This window comes from Salvelinus sp. IW2-2015, linkage group LG8 (assembly GCF_002910315.2).
Source record: "Salvelinus sp. IW2-2015 linkage group LG8, ASM291031v2, whole genome shotgun sequence".
Taxonomy (NCBI): Eukaryota; Metazoa; Chordata; class Actinopteri; order Salmoniformes; family Salmonidae; genus Salvelinus; species Salvelinus sp. IW2-2015.
This window is the reverse complement of record NC_036848.1, coordinates 14,541,141-14,558,719: the sequence shown is the minus strand read 5'-3', so window position 1 is coordinate 14,558,719 and position 17,579 is coordinate 14,541,141.

The following is a 17,579-nucleotide window of genomic DNA, read 5'->3' as shown; positions in this document are numbered from 1 at the left end:
AGTTCTCCTATTTTGTGAGTGGTATTCTGCGTGGTGGTGCAGGTATGGAAATGATGGAGATAAATGCGAGTGGGTATTTCAGGCAGGGATTGGCGGTGCACTGCAAAGGGACCCCGTCTGCTCGATGAATCTCCAGACCACTGCGGTACAACCGTGGAAATGACACCATTTTCAAGTGCAAGTGAGACAGGGCGCGGTTATAATCCGTTTCAAAATCTTAATTTTGTTGGTTTAATATTTTATAGTCTATCATACAACCACATTATGAAAAAAGTGTTCCAAGATTCTACCAGTCTATTTGAAATACGCCGAAACTCCAATCATTATGTACAATTCCAGCGCAACTTACGTTCCGATAGTATTTGTTTCAAATGTAAATTCCTACAAGATGAAAAGGAAATACAGACGCACATAATATTGTATGTACTGGAGTCACCATCCAAAATATATAAGAAAAAGAGGACAGACAATTAATACATCATCTGACAAACTACGTAGATTGCGATGCGAATAGCAGTGTCGTACCAACAGTGCACCTACCTAACTATACTAGGAAACTATAGACCTATAAATAAAAACTCACACTCAAAGAGAGAGAGTGCACCATCATGTTCGTTAACCATATTATATACCCGCATTGTTTGTACACCAAAAATCTATGTTTTGTTCAATATAACAGACAAGTTTTGTCTACTCATTTTAGCTTTGTATAATACTCTCGAGTCTCATATACACTTTAAACTTAGCTCCACCCATTCGATACGACATACAGTCAGAAATCTGACACGATACGACCTAGAGATTTATAAAGAATATACATGAAATATAGCGATCTCAGAATGCGGCTCAACCAGCTCACTAATTTATACTACAAACTGTTTCATGAAAAAATCCAATTGTCACGGAAATTAAACAAGTGAGTTACTCGGTGGAGAGGCACTACGCCACTAAGATATGTGTGAAGTAAGACTCAGATCTCATTCTGGTGTATAACATTAACATCTCAAATAATTTCCAGATATTTTGTGGCGAAGAGCGCTGTTTTCTCTCCACCACGTATCGAGCAAAAAATGAGTCGTAGCATTGTATATCAGTTATATAAATATTAGTAGCTCCTTTACAATAAGACTCGACTACAGCAAGCTAGTCTATATAATCTAAGTCTAGATTAACTCAAATTTGCAATAAGAATCTATCATGCTTCGACACGCATATAATCGGACAATGAGAGAGAACATACCAAAATATGTGGTCTCTGTATCGTTTTGTTAGATCTCTCACATCTAGATGACCTGTTCTCACAAAAGTGGGTACACTTTGTTGCGAACGTCTACAATTCTGAATATATAGACAAGAAATATCTACCGTACGAATTTCCCAATCATTAAAGGTATTTGCAGCTACATTGCTACACCACTTGGTGGCATATTGGCCAACGCACTCGAGAAACCGGGCTCAACTGCATGCACCAACCTCAAGATGTATCTTGGTGTCGCACTGCACGTGCTCTAAAGTCCATGTGGTAGGTACATTTCAATAATGATAATTAAGTGTGAGGATGTGGACTCAGTATTAGATTGAATAAGCTAGTACGATGACTTAGTGAAAGATCAATGCGTGACAATGTACGCAGCTGCGCTTCATCAAAACTCTTGGTGAGTCCTCACGTACGCCCCATCACTAATTGCCAGAGCAAACCCTGATTAAGCGAAGGGTCTTGCAAGGACCGCTCCAGTCGCTAACTATGTTTCATGCTCTATGAGAGAGAGCCAAGATAAGCCACTCATATAGTTTAAGTGCGCGCCTAGAATGCGTTGTCGAACATCGCGAAGAGCGTGGTGCTGTCTCCATACTCACGAGGTACTACGCAAGGAATCACCAAGTCCCATAGTCGTAAGGATTGCTCCACTTCCGCTACTCTAGACACACCCAGAGATGGACGATATGAAACGTGTCTAATTGGATCTACAAGGTCATAAGCCGAAAATGCGCGGCCTACTATAGTCATAAGAAACCATAGGGAGTATCTAGAACAAGAACCGTAAACAAATTGCAATCACATTTTTGAAAAATAAGATGCGAGTCAACACTTATCACTGGTTAGAAGAGAAATGAGTCAGCACACACTAAAGCTAACAAAAACTCAAGTTATACAATGAGTATACCTAACTATACAACGAGTAAAATAGAGAATATAAACGCGAGTGGTTTAGAGGCCTAGAGAGATGTCTCGTTGCATACTCACGTATCTTGTGGTAGCTGTTTATAGAAAGCGATATCTATTGTCAATGAACATTTATTCCGTATGATGCTCTGAAAAATTACATAAAACGAGCGTCCAGATTTAAGATAACATTTGGGACAGCTGAGAAGTTTGCTCCATAGTTTGTGTTAGCATACGGACCGCCACTGTCAGCAACAATAGAGATCCAGCGTAGACAACCTATGGAAATGTCCTTACTACTGGTTGACACGCATAAATAAATTAACTGAATATTGATAAGAGAGTGCTCGATAAACAGGATTAGCGCTTGTAGTCATTCTATGGCCTGCTCTGATTGGATCCAGAGTGCTCTCAAAACGTGCAAGGTCCGCCTCGTTGATTCTGAGTGAGTGTGCCCTTGTGGGAATGTAGATGCATCCTGTTGCGTGTTGATAGTCTTCTCTACGCGTGCTGTCCATGCGTGTGTGTCAGACGGTTGGTTGATGATAGACGAAGTTCAAGTGTGATGAGCTTCACCTGTGAATATTCTCTGCTGGTAGAGATATTCAGGGGAGCAGCGCGAGCGCTCATCGGAGCGAGTCGATAATGCGTATCAGTAGGAGTCTTGTCTCGAATATGCTCATGGAGAGACATCCTATTCTCTCAACGCCTTTCTAATGCACATGCAACTATGAATTTCTCTAATTCGAGCTCGCTAGATACGCGTGCCTATTGTCGGGCACGTTGACTTTTTACGGACTCTATAGTCTATCAAATTCGCTGGACGATTGGGATAATGAGAAACTTGCTTATTCCCGTTATGTCGAACTTTTATTGGGACGAATGGATATATGATAACATAGTCCTTCTATTTGACACGCTTGTAAGCAATTGATAATATGCTACTTACTCAGTCTATATCTATGCACACGAGGTATTATAATTTGCTTACGAACGTTAGTCTCTATATAATATAGCTAAGCGTCTCTTTATTAACTTAGGTTTCGCTCACAGATACTGCGTTGTCTGCCTAGCATCTAGCCATGCGAGAGTCCGTAATTGTGACAACCCCTATGTAACTCACACTAAAGCCTAGCTCTAAGAGAGTTGAGCTACTGCGACAATATAATGTACAATGGGACTAACCTCGCGCTCCTCCAATTTATGATCGAACACAAAAAGAAAGTTCGATCTGATTAGCTTATGCGTCAGTGTGGTAGTTAGGGGATCTTCCGTGTAGCGACGTGCTCTCGGAATATAAAAGCAATTTTTACCAAGATAAAGTGTGAATAGATACTCCCTCTCCGTGCTTCCTTTTATATGAGGTGATAAGATACCTCTCTACATGGATATTGTACTTATATGAGAAATGTGCACAGTGAGGAGATGCTACGACAGTAATGTTGCTATCTAGAATATTCGTGGCGACGTCACGTACTTATCCACGCTTATTGCTTCAATGGGTATGTGCTTATTTGCTCTATAGCGTAGTGAGACTACTGATGATAGCTCTATCTTTTGTAATCTGACACAGCGCGTTGCATTAATAGTACACAAGTGAGTAATCTATATAACGTTTCTGGAAAAAATATACCCTAGTGATCACTTGTTACTCCTCAGACTATAATATATCAGATTGTGCCTCTAATGGTGATGCTTAGCCCGTAGCTGGAGACTGTGCGTGCGAGCATTCGCTGTGACTCAATTTTCATACCGGTAGTCTCTTGGAGGCATTTCTTGAACACACTATCGCAACATTCAGTACACGAGATTATGTGGTATTAAATATTGCACGATTATCGAACAAAACTTATTGAATATGTTGGAGTTATTTGTGCTAACATTGGGTGTTCTGTTATATATGTGATGATGTCACTCTGGTATTGTAAGAGTTATATACTAGTCAAAAAGGTTTGAGAAGTGAATATAGTCTCTATCCTCATTATGTTGATTACTGACTTGGTTCTGAATCAGTTCACTATTCATCTGCCTCGGAAATTGCACAATCTGGCATGACTGTTGTTGTATGTGTTCATACTGCGTGTGTAGCTGTGAGTCGATAATGGACTCAGCTAGATTAGCTCTCGTTGTCGTCGTTTCAATTTCCCAGGCTACATATACTACACTCTTTTTGAGATCACGATATGGTGAGAGCTGCTTTGACTTCTCGAGCCCATTGAGATGTGTAGCGTTTAAGGTTTTCGGTGTCTTTGCATGCTCGTTGTATTATGCGATCCAGCGGAACAGAGTAGATGGTGTATGACGAAATGTTATATTTGAATTTGTAGGACGCTATAGCATCTTCTTCTGTGGTGTTGCACTGCTAGATGTGGAGTAGCGCTTATCGTAGCGCGCGAGCGAGTTACTCCCTGGAGTAAGTCGCAGCCCTGGGTGCCTACAGAGGTTCGTCGAGGGTAGCGGCGACAGTGGACAACATAAAGTTTTTCACACTGCTATACAATTAAGATGGGTTGCGAATAATTATATGACCTGATATATTTCATAACCGGAGTCCAGAGACTGGAGTGTAACTAGTTGATGGCCTAGCGAGGTGTGGTAGGCCTACCTTGGACACGCACACAGAGTCTCTTCTTTTCGTGTGATTACTAGCATCCAGCCATCAAAGGTTCTTATTCAGATCCCAGGTATTTTAGAATATGTCGAGGGATTCTTTTTTAAAAGTTCCAGACCTCCCCATCCTCATGACCTTTGGATACCCTTGTTAGTCTCCAGCTTATGCGTCACTAATCTATGTAACACGCCAAGAGCACTTCTTAATTGTCCGTGCAGACTATTGCCTTGTGGTGCGAAATTATGATACCAATTTGGTCATGTCAACTCTATGCACGACAAGCATCTAATGCATAAAGCGTGCTCTGAAAACGGAGGATGTGTCTCTGTCAGGAGAATATGCTCGACCAAAGGTGAGCGTTCATAGAGTTCCACAATATTATATACACGACTTACATACAACAATAGTGTTACATCCTATACAAACGTAGGACTAGACCATACCTATATATATGGTGAAGATGACAGACGAGTGACCCTCCTGGACAAGCCAAGATAGCACCGCACTGAGGCAAGAGCTCACTGCTCTGCACCACACACCGAGTCAAAGACTTCACTCGCCCGACATGGAGAAGAATGGGAGGATTCTGCGAGCCTTTGTGACAAGAGTCCCACTCGCTTCCTCTCTAATCCTCAGACGATAACAAACAGTAGAACGTATGCATGTCCTGGCCCAGAACGGAGAAGTTCCACACTTCTTTCCTCTCATCGGCAAAGAGACATATCTCACCAAAAAAGTAAAATACACCATCTAATCGGCGTACCCTGGTGCCACAGCTTATGCATACCCCGATCTGATCTCGCAAACTTATCATAAATTATAGCGAGATTATTTGGACAGATGGAGCGTGATCCCTCGTCTACTAATGAGTGGCCTTTCTAGGAGCAAGAACATAACTGCTAAGCTTTGAAAATGTCTCTATTCTTAACACCATGCCGTAAGGTCAGACTATCTGGTAGATGGGCTCGTATGACTATAGTATATTATGCAATGTAGCACTGAGCCTTGAGCTTTCCTCCAATCTATCGATCGTCTTATTTTTGATTTAGAGCGCAAATCATGTCAAGATACTAAAAGAGAAAATAAATAAATTATTTCTCTATATCTCCACCACAATGAAACGTTTGCCGAGTTCCAAATCCATTCGCGCTGCCGCCAATTATCACAAATGCCTGAATACCGGAGCTCGCCAACTGGGGACACCTATTGCTGACGCGCTCCGTACAAGGACTCACCAGATATACTATAGGCGCTCATAAGGGTATGAGCTACCACGCCATGCGATCGCGCGGCAAGGCCCACCTACAGAGACAAACCGCTACTGGGAGACCGACAATATCTGTCTCTCTAGTAAGACGAAGAATCTTCAGCGGCATATATGGTGATGACCCGATAAATGTTGTAATATCAATATGCAATTTACTAAAAACAAGGCACACATGACCACGCATGTAGAATAGAGGATGCTGGGAACCACTAGAGTACCATATCGTGTGTTAGAAGTCTTATTAAATCAAGGTAAACGGGTCCTAGTGATCCGACATAACTGGAATTTTCCTAAGCTTGCTTATATTATTAGTCTGCGAGCGAGTCCAGATTTAAGTGTTAATGTTACAACTTCTAACCACTTAATGCGAATTTTGTGATGATATACTAACAGTAGTTAGCAAAGCAATTATAAAATGATAAGATTCTCTTGTCGATTGGTAAACAATATAGAATTGGAGAAACTTTTCTTCTTTCTGTTGGAGTCGATGTCATAGATTAGTAGAATGTATGCCTCACACTCATTGTAGTCCATAACCTTTAGCTTGTTACTCATAATGCAGACATCTCTCGTAGTGAGTAAGACGTGTGATGTGAAAAAATAACGTTAGTTTTTGTGACATGAACGTCGGCACAACACACTCTTGTATACAGGAGAGTAAGTATGATGTGTAATCATATATATAACTGGCTCTTGTGCCGCGGGATCTTTCTATGTAACAAGCGCATTGGAGCGAAATCACAACTATATGCGTTAGCATAATAGCGTGTGCAATACGCCACCCTCAGTTGCAGGCAGGAGGCGATATAGTATACTCGGAACTCAGGGAATACCAGACATCTGCTACGTGAATAGAATAGAGAAAATACTAGCTTGTACCAGCGTTGTCAATATCACTTATGCTCCCTTTATAGTGTTCCTCGTTTCCACTACTCGACATTCAGTACGAAACAGTTCTAAAAAGCAACACACACTTCTCCTTATACCGATATCTCCGAACAAACGTTTCCGGTCAGTGTAGGTGGTTGTTCGATACACAAAGGCATCCATTCAAAATAACTCAGACGTTCACTTAGCTAGAGCAGATAGTATGTGACGCAGTTTAGTTTACTAGGATGTACGTGAACGAGAGACCGTCTGCCTTATCGAAATAGTAAATTAGTTTTAATGGCCAGTGATACATCAATTGTTAAATCAGCCTCCGAGACTCCAGCTACAAATGAAAAAGGGGTTTAAGATGTATATAGGAAGCGACAAAGACAATCTGTATGCAAGGGGTAGTTACCAAGGATCAGTGACAGATATAACATTACGCTAGCTACAATCATTAGCAGCTAAATTTAACTACTATAACTGTAGCTAGCTAGTTTAACTTGCGTAAGATTGATGAATAAGTTACTTCGTAAAATTATGTAACGTTGACAGAATCTACCTGAGAATGTGTGTATTTTCGTTAGCTTGGTTAAGTTATGCTTGCTAGCTATATTTGCTAGCTGAAAATAATAACAAAGATACATTGACAGGGGAGATCACCGTGAGGGCTGCCTGTCACAGGTCCATGAGGGAGAGTGAAAAGCCGCACAGCATGAGAGTAGGGAAAGGTTATAGATAGCTACTAGGGACCTTGTTAATCTTGGCGCACAGATCCCTTTAGCGGGATCATTTTCGTAAACATCCGCTAAATTGCAGAGCACAAAATTCAAAGATAATTACTAAAAATATTTAATTTCATGAAATCACAAGTTCAATATACCAAAACACAGTTTAGCTTGTTGTTAATCCACCTGTTGTGTCAGATTTTGAAAATATGCTTTACAGCGAAAGCAATCCAAGCGTTTGTGTGAGTTTATCGATCAGTAGACAGAACATTACAAACAGCTAGCAGCAATGTATCTTGGTCACGAAAGTCAGAAAAGCAATAAAAGTAATCGCTTACCTTTGATGATCTTCGGATGTTTGCACTCACAAGACTCCCAGTTACACAATAAATGTTCCTTTTGTTCGATAAAGATTATTTTTATATCCAAAAACCTCCATTTGGTTGGCGCGTTATGTTCAGTAATCCACAGGCTCGTGCAGGTCATGAAGGGCAGACGAAAATTCCAAATAGTATCCGTAAAGTTCGTAGAAACATGTCAAACGTTTTTTATAATCAATCCTCAGGTTGTTTTTAACATAAATAATCGATAATATTTCAACCGGACGGTAAACTATTCAATACAAGAGAGAAAGAAAATGTCGAGCTACCACTTTCGCGCACATGAACTAATCGAAGGACATCTGGTAGTCCACTGAAGCYATTTGATAAATCTCGCTCATTTTTCAGAATAAAAGCTTGAAACTATGTCTAAAGACTGTTCACACCCTGTGGAAGCCATTGGAAAAGGAATCTGGTTGATATCCCTTTAAATAGATTAAAGGCAGGCAATGGAACAGGGATTTTTCAAAATAAGAGGCYCTTTCTGGTTGGATTTCCTCAGGTTTTTGCCTGCAAAATCATTTCTGTTATACTCACAGACAATATTTTGACACTTTTGGAAACTTTAGAGTGTTMTCTATRCGAATCTGTCAATTATATGCATATTCTAGCATCTGGGCCTGAGAAATAGGCCGTTTACTTTGGGAACATTATTTTTCCAAACATAAAAATACTGCCCCCTAGCTTCAAGAGGTTAACCTCTTGATCTCCTGTGAGACACTGTCATCATGGTCAAAACGTGTTGGGAGACAGTGTCAACGTTTAATCTTATCAGTAGATAGATATTAATGATGGGTCCCAATCCCAATTTAGAATTGCCCACTTAACAGGTTATTTGGTAAAGATCTGTTGATGCAGTGTTTGGTAATTGTGTTACTGAGACACAATGTATTCCTGTATAGTTAAATGAGCCCATAGTTAAGAAGACTAGACACTACTATGTTTATTGTTATTTATGGGCCGCATCATTCTTGTTTCTCACTTCAGTCTTTCATCACACTTATCTTCACAGATGGTGTTAAAGCACTCCGTACCAGTGATAGTGGTCCAAAGCCACTGCTCCTGTGTTGCAGGAAGTGCTCTGTGCAATCATCTGGTGGCCCTTCTTTACCAGACAGTACACTACTCTCAACTAAACATTCCTGCTGCACCACCAGTTCACAGCTGCACAGACACAGAACAGCGTTGGCACAAGCCAAGAACACCTGTGAGTCTATCAATATCAATAAAAAAATGCACCTGAAAAGTATTCAGCCTATGTAACAGTAAATRGTTGTTAATTAGGGTGTGAAACCAGGTCGGGTTGATATGATAGAGTTCTGTAAACATACTAACTCGTGTGCTGATGGAATAACGTAAGTTGGAGGTTACTAGAATGGGAACATTTTAGAATTTTTTTTCTTGTGATTGTTTTTGTATCCAGATGATAAGCCTAAACAGTGGCGTCTTTACGATGTAATGACAAATGTTTGGGACAAAGACTGGGGGGAAATATATAATCTATAAATKTGTATATTTTAATTCATTTTATTTGAACTTTCGGGCTTGTGCTGTTTCTGGAAAAGTTACATGAGTCTTTGTCATAGTAATCTCTCCAACCTGATGTTAAAGGTTTTAAATATTTTGCAGAAGTTCTCTCTACGCTGACATGGACCTTCTCCGTTTCTCAGAAACGTATGCCAACTTTTCTCCACTTACTGCCCCTCTTGTGACAACAATGGAAATGTCAGCTGACGTGCCCCTGGTTGAGTCCGCCTTTGGGCCAGTGCAAGCCGCAGTGTTCTGTCCTATCAGCTTCCACAGCCAAAGACCCGTGAAATTGTGAAGATTGCCGATGCCCTTCTCCACCAATACTCCATTAGATGGCTACAGGCTTCAGGCTTCCCAGTGTGCTTACGTCCTTAGCCATCAGGAGCAGTTCCACCTCAAGGCATTAGAGACAACCTACGAGATTGTCACACAAAGTCCAGGTTGCTACAAGGGAGCAGAGCAGCAGCCTAGAACGGCATCAGCTCAGGAAATGAGAATAACATCCTCTCATTTCCGAGAGGTTTGCCATGTCCGGGGAGAACCTCAGCTGACCACCTAGCTGAGCGGATGTTGAAGGGATCTGGTATGCAGACCATGGAGATGAAGAGGGGGCTAGCCATGGAGCCATGGCTGTACAGGAGTACTACACAACTGGAGAATGTTAACCTTTCCGTGTGGCTTCGTAGTGCACCAGATGCTCCGTGGTTAGGATCCTCTCCAGATGGCATCATATTTGATCCCAGTGTAAGACCACACTTTGGACTCTTAGAGGTCAAGTGCCCAAATGTACCAAGTTATGTTGACTGCCTTACCTGAAGATACAGAATAGAGAGCTGAAGTTGAAAAGATCCATGCTTACTACTGGCAGGTACAGGTCAAATCTTTCTCACAGGTTGTAGCTGGTGTGACTGTCAGCTGTGCACAGGAGGACATCCTAGTTGAAAGGATATATAAAGATTTTACAGGTTTCAAAAACTATAAGAGAGAAGGTTGACCACTTGTATTTTTACCACTACTTGCAGAAGTGTCTATCTTGCACCTGAATGGATCCCCTGCATGGGTGCCAAGTTTAGGGGTTTTATGAAAAAGAAGTATTGATGTTCTTGTGAAAACTACAGTAGAATAGATTTGTTTAAAAAATATATATTTCAGCAAATGTTCAACAGTTCAGTTAATCAATTACACATCTCTAACATTGTATTGAATCTTGCATTCTGGCTATTCTGTGTTTACTTGATTTCTTTCCCCCAACCCTGTTACTCATTGCCTAATTAAAGCCAATACAAGCTCCACACAAACTGATATTCACTGCAACACAAATGATTGATACATGTCGTAGATAAACAAATMATTATGTTGCTGCTAGCAAATAAACACATGTACATTTACACTGGCTTGGCCCATGCTCTGGACCGGATCAGAGACGGCACAGGCCATAGGCAGCGCACCTTGTTCTTCATTGAAGTAGTGTTTCTGAGCCGTTACAGTCAGAGGTTAAAAGGTGAAGGCTGATTGAGGAGGAGCTATGAAGGCACAGATCAGAATCAGAGAGGGGTTGAGTTATTTTAGGTTCCATCATGTCAGTAAAAGCAGGTCATGGTGATAGAAGCCACTGTACCTCTCTGTAACCAGACAACTAACAGTACACTGATCTATAGAGTGGGCCTGAGGGGGTTTCATAACTAGCTACATTCACCCACTAATGGTAAATCCTCAGAGGAAGGAATGTGTTTGGTTTTAATTCCACTAGTGGATTAAACTATTATCTAATGACGAGGGGAAGGAAGAAACTAAAAGTTTTTCCCCCCCCGTTGGCGCATTGCCTGTTTTAATGAGATTAGGGTTACATAATGTGTTACGACTCGAGGTTTCCTTATTAAGAATGTGCACACACACACACAGAAACACTCTGAAAGTGAGGCGGCCGGGCCAGGCAATTTTCTGCTGTTCCCCCTCACATCTCCCTCCCATTCATGGGCAGGAGTACAAGGGGCATTTGGGGTAAATCATCTGGGGTTGGGAGGCAGGCAAAATGTATAAACCATCAGCATTCAATGTATTCAAAATTAGGATTAGGAGAATGATCTTTTCATTTGACTACCCGACTGACTAATCTCTTCCATACTCCCATCCTTCATTTGATAATTGCCTGGAGCAGTCATGTGATTGTCTCATTCTACGCTGATGCATTCCTAAGGAGAGATTCTGTTCTCCAATTGAAATGTAGGCCTGTAGATAGATAGGCAGGGCCTGCTGTGCTGTCAATGCAGTTTTTCTAATGGAGAACAATTGATTTAGTTCTACAGAATAAATGAGTAGGCCTACATACCGATTGTTGAAACGATTTCCTTCGTCTTTTTTGTTGTCCTCTAGGGAGATGTAAAGTATGTATGGCCAACTGACTACACAGATAAAATCGTGTTCTTCCGTAGTTGAATAACTTGAGTCAAACAAAATATCCACTCCACTGGCATTACCAGCTACAGTATCTTTAACCTTGTGTTTTGGAAACACCAACACTCAGATGCCACATATCATACAGTGCATTCTGAAAGTATTCAGACCCCATCACTGTTTCAAAATGTTGTTACGTTGTAAAATGGATTAAATGTTTCTCTCCAATCTACACACACAACCCCACAATGACAAAGCAAATGTATTAAAAATGTAAAAATATCACATTTACATAAGTATTCAGACCCTTTACTCAGTACTTTGTTGAAGCACCTTTGGCAGCGATTACAGCCTCGAGTCTTCTTGGGTATGATGCTACAAGCTTGGCACACCTGTATTTGGGGAGTTTCTCACATTATTCTCTTCAGATCCTCTCAAGCTGTCAGGTTGGATGGGGAGCGTTGCTGCACAGCTATTTTCAGGTCTCTCCAGAGATGTTCCATCGGGTTCTGGCTGGGCCACTCAAGGACATTCAGAGACTTGTCCCAAAGCCACTCCTGCGTTGTCTTGGCTGTGTGCTTACGGTCGTTGTCCAATTGGAAGGTGAACCTTCGCCCCAGTCTGAGGTCCTGAGCYCTCTGGAGCAGGTTTTAATCAAGGATCTCTCTGTAGTTTGCTCCGTTCATCATTTCCCTCAATCCTGACGAGCCTCCCATACCCTGCCGCTGAAAAACATCCCCACAGGATGATGCTGCCACCACCATGCTTCAGCCTAGGGATGATATTGGCCAGATGATGAGCAGTGCCTGGTTTTCTCCAGATGTGACACATTGCATTCAGGCCAAATAGTTCAATCTTGGTTTCATCAGACCAGAGAATCTTGTTTTTCATGGTCTGACAGTCCTTTAACTGCCTTTTGGCAAACTCCAAGCAAGCTGTAATGTGCCTTTTACTGAGGAGTGGCTTCCATCTGGCCACTCTACCATAAAGGCCTAATTGGTGGAGTGCTGCACAGATGGCTGTCCTTCTGGAAGGTTCTCTAATCTCCACAGAGGAACTCTGGAGCTCTGTCAGGGTGACCATCGGGTTCTTGGTCACTTCACTGACCAAGGCCCTTCTCCCCTAATTGCACAGAAGAGTCTTGGTGGTTCCAAASTTCKATTTAAGAAGAACGGATGCCACTGTGTTCTTGAAGACCTTCAACGCTGCAGACATTTTTTGGTACCCTTCCCCAGATCTGTGCCTCGACACAATCCTGTCTCGGCGCTCTATGGACAATTCCTTCAACCTCATAGCTTGGTTTTTGCTCTGACATGTACTGTCAACTGTGGGACCTTTTTATAAGACAGGTGTGTGCCATTCCAAACCATGTCCAATCAATTGAATTTACCACAGGTGGACTCCAAGTTGTAGAAACATCTCAAGGATGATCAATGGAAACAGGATGCACCTGATCTCAATTTCGAGTTGCATAGCAAAGGGTCTGAATAATCATATAAATAAGGTATTTTTAATACATTTGCACACAAAAAACTAAACTTGTTTTCGCTTTGTCATTGTGGGGTATTTTGTGTAGATTGAGGATGTTTTATTTCATCCATTTGAGAATAAGGCTGTAACATAACAAAATATGAAAAAAGTGAAGGGGTTTGAGTACTTTCTGAATGCACTGTATGTATATTCCACATAGTGTACATGCAGTAGTTCATTACTCATGTGCTCAATGGGGCCCTGAAGCATTCCAGTGTGTGTGTGCTCTATGAGCAGCTTATTGAATCACACTCCACTCGGTTCAGTCCCTCCCCTATCACACAGATTAACTAAAGACAAACCGCACTTCTCTCATTTCATTTGATCATTATGTAGTGTGCCATATCTCCTGTGTGTGGTTGTATGCTGTGTGTGTGTGGCGCTCACAGAACAGTTATAGTAAGCTATTGTGGCAGCCAGATCAGCAGAGTGGGGGAGAGTGTGACTGGCACTGGTCTATTCAGGAATGCTGAGTAGCTGGCAGAATCCCCTAAACTCTCACACGGAGCAGTCCAGTCACATCCSCCTGCTCTGGAACATTCTATCACGTCATTACATCCGTTTCAGAAGAGTCCAATCTTGCTCAGAAGAAATAGTCTACCCACCAGAACTCCTGGAGAGGGAGAGAGAAACAGACCGGAGGAGTGAGGGGGAGAGAGAGAGAGTGAGACAGCGGGAGTGCTCCATGTAGCGCCATGGAGACCGCCTGGACAATGTGTAGAGTGTAAGTCTGAAGCCAGGGTTTGAATAGGAGGGCTGTGTGTGTGTGACAATATTTAAGAGAGCTCTTAGAATAGTRGTAAGAAGATGTCATGCGTTTGAGATTTTATCAAGTCCTTGAAGTGTCTAGGTAAATAAGATGGCTTGAAAGACGTCACCCCATAGCACTCACTTCAAATCAAATCAAATCAAATTTTTTATTAGTCACATACACATGGTTAGCAGATGTTAATGCGAGTGTAGCGAAATGCTTGTGCTTCTAGTTCCGACAATGCAGTAATAACCAACAGCAATCTAACCTAACAATTCCACACTACTACCTTACACACACACACAAGTGTAAAGGGATAAAGAATATGTACATAAAGATATATGAATGAGTGGTGGTACAGAACGGCATGGCAGATGCAGTAGATGGTATAGAGTACGGTATATACGTATGAGATGAGTACTGTAGGGTATGTAAACATAAAGTGGCATAGTTTAAAGTGGCTAGTGGTACATGTATTGCATAAAGATGGCAAGATGCAGTAGATGATATAGAGTACAGTATATATACATATGAGATGGGTAATGTAGGGCATGTAAACATAGTATTAAGTGGCATTGCTTAAAGTGGCTAGTGGTACATTTTTACATAATTTCCATCAATTCCCATTTTTAAAGTGGCTGGAGTTGAGTCAGTATGTTGGCAGCGGCCGCTAAATGTTAGTGGTGGCTGTTTAACAGTCTGATGGCCTTGAGATAGAAGCTGTTTTTCAGTCTCTCGGTCCCTGCTTTGATGCACCTGTACTGACCTCGCCTTCTGGATGATAGCGGGGTGAACAGGCAGTGGCTTGGGTGGTTGTTGTCCTTGATGATCTTTATGGCCTTCCTGTGACATCGGGTGGTGTAGGTGTCCTGGAGGGCAGGTAGTTTGCCCCTGGTGATGCGTTCTGCAGACCTCACTACCCTCTGGAGAGCCTTACGGTTGTGGGCGGAGCAGTTGCCGTACCAGGCGGTGATACAGCCCGACAGGATGCTCTCGATTGTGCATCTGTAGAAGTTTGTGAGTGCTTTTGGTGAAAAGCCGAATTTCTTCAGCCTCCTGAGGTTGAAGAGGCGCTGCTGCGCCATCCTGGTCCTCGACGGGGCTGGTTTTCTTTTTGTAATCCGTGATTGACTGTAGACCCTGCCACATACCTCTTGTGTCTGAGCTGTTGAATTTCGACTCGATTTTGTCTCTGTACTGAGACTTAGCCTGTTTGATTGCCTTGCGGAGAGAATAGCTACACTGTTTGTATTCGGTCTGCTTCCGGTCACCTTGCCCTGGTTAAAAGCAGTGGTTCGCGCTTTCAGTTTCACGCGAATGCTGCCGTCAATCCACGGTTTCTGGTTTGGGAATGTTTTTATCGTTGCTGTGGGTACGACATCGTCAATGCACTTCCTAATGAACTCGCTCACGAATCAGCATATTCGTCAATATTGTTGTTGGACGCGATGCGGAACATATTCCAATCCGCGTGATCGAAGCAGTCTTGAGCGTGGATTCAGATTGGTCGGACCAGCGCTTGAACAGACCTGAGCGCGGGAGCTTGTTGTTTGAGTTTTTGTTTGTAGGCTGGAATCAACAAAATGGAGTCGTGGTCAGCTTTTCCGAAGGGGGGGGGCGGGGAGGGCTTATAAGCGTCGCGGAAATTAGTATAACAATGGTCTAGTGTTTTTCCAGCCCTGGTAGCACAATCGATATGCTGATAGAATTTAGGGAGTTTTGTTTTTAGATTAGCCTTGTTAAAATCCCCAGCTACGATGAATGCAGCCTCAGGGTGTGTGGTTTCCAGTTTACAAAGAGTCAGATAAAGTTCGTTCAGGGCCATCGATGTGTCTGTTGGGGGAATGTATACGGCTGTGATTATGATTGACGAGAATTCCCTTGGTAAGATATGCGGTCGACATTTGATTGTGAGGAGTTCTAGATCAGGTGAACAGAACGACTTGAGTTCTTGTGTGTTGTTATGATGATCACACCACTTCTCGTTAATCATAAGGCATACCCCCCGCCCCTCTTCTTACCGGAAAGATGTTTGTTTCTGTCGGCGCGATGCTGAAGAAACCAGCTGGCTGCACCGACTCCGTTAGCGTCCCTTGAGTTAGCCATGTTTCGTGAAGCAGAGCACGTTGCAATCCCTGATGTCTCTCTGGAATGCTACCCGTGCTCGGATTTCATCACCTTATTGTCAAGAGACTGGACATTGGCGAGTAGTATGCTAGGGAGTGGAGCGCGATGTGCCCGTCCGAAGCCTGACCACGAGACCGCCACGTTTTCCCCTTTTTCGGCGTCGCACAGGGTCGCCGGCTGGGATCAGATCCATTGTATGTTGTGGAAGGCAAAACACTGGATCCGTTTCGGGAAAGTCATATTCCTGGTAGGAACGATGATGAGTTGACGTTAATCGTATATTCAGTAGTTCTCCCGACTGTATGTAATGAAACCTAAGATTACCGGGGTACCGATGTAAGAAATAAAACGTAAAAAACAAAATACTGCATATTTTCCAAGGAACATGAAGCGAGGCAGCCATCTCTTTTCGGCGCCGGAAGTTCACTTCTGTAATCATGAAGTGATTTGAGAGGCTAGTTAAGGATCATACCACCTCCACCTTACCTGACACTCTAGACCCACCTCAATTTGCATACCACCCCAATAGGTCCACAGACGATGCAATCGCCATCGCATTGCACACTGCCCTATCCCATCTCAAGTGTGCGTGCCCAGCCCCCTCCTGTACTCCCTGTTCCCCCATGACCTGCGTGGCCATGCACGCCTCCAACTCAATCGTCAAGTTTGCAGACGACAATAGTAGTAGGCCTGATTACCAACAATGACGAGACAGCCCTGGCGGAGTGGTGCCAGGAAAATAATCTCTCCTCAACGTCATCTAAATGAAGGACTTCAGGAGACAGCAGAGGGAGCATGCCCCTATCCACATCGACGGGACCGCAGTGGAGAAAGTGGAAAGCTTCAAGTTCCTCTTCGTTCACATCACTGACAATCTGAAATGGTCCACCCACACAGATGGTGTGGTGAAGAAGGCGCAACAGCGCATCAAACTTTTTACAGATGCACCATTGAGAGCATCCTGTCAGGCTGTATCACCACCTGGTATGGCATCTGCACCACCCGCAACCCGCAGGCAGGGGGCACACTGTCTGCACTCCAGGACACCTACAGCCCTACAGAAAGTCCAAAAAGATCATCAAGGACAACAACCACTGAGCCATGACATTGTCACCGCTATCATCCATGTGGTGAGGTCAGCACAGGTGCATCAAAGCTGTGGCCGAGAGACTGAAAAACAGCTTCTATCTCAAGGCCATCAGACTGTTAAATAGCCATCACTTGCCG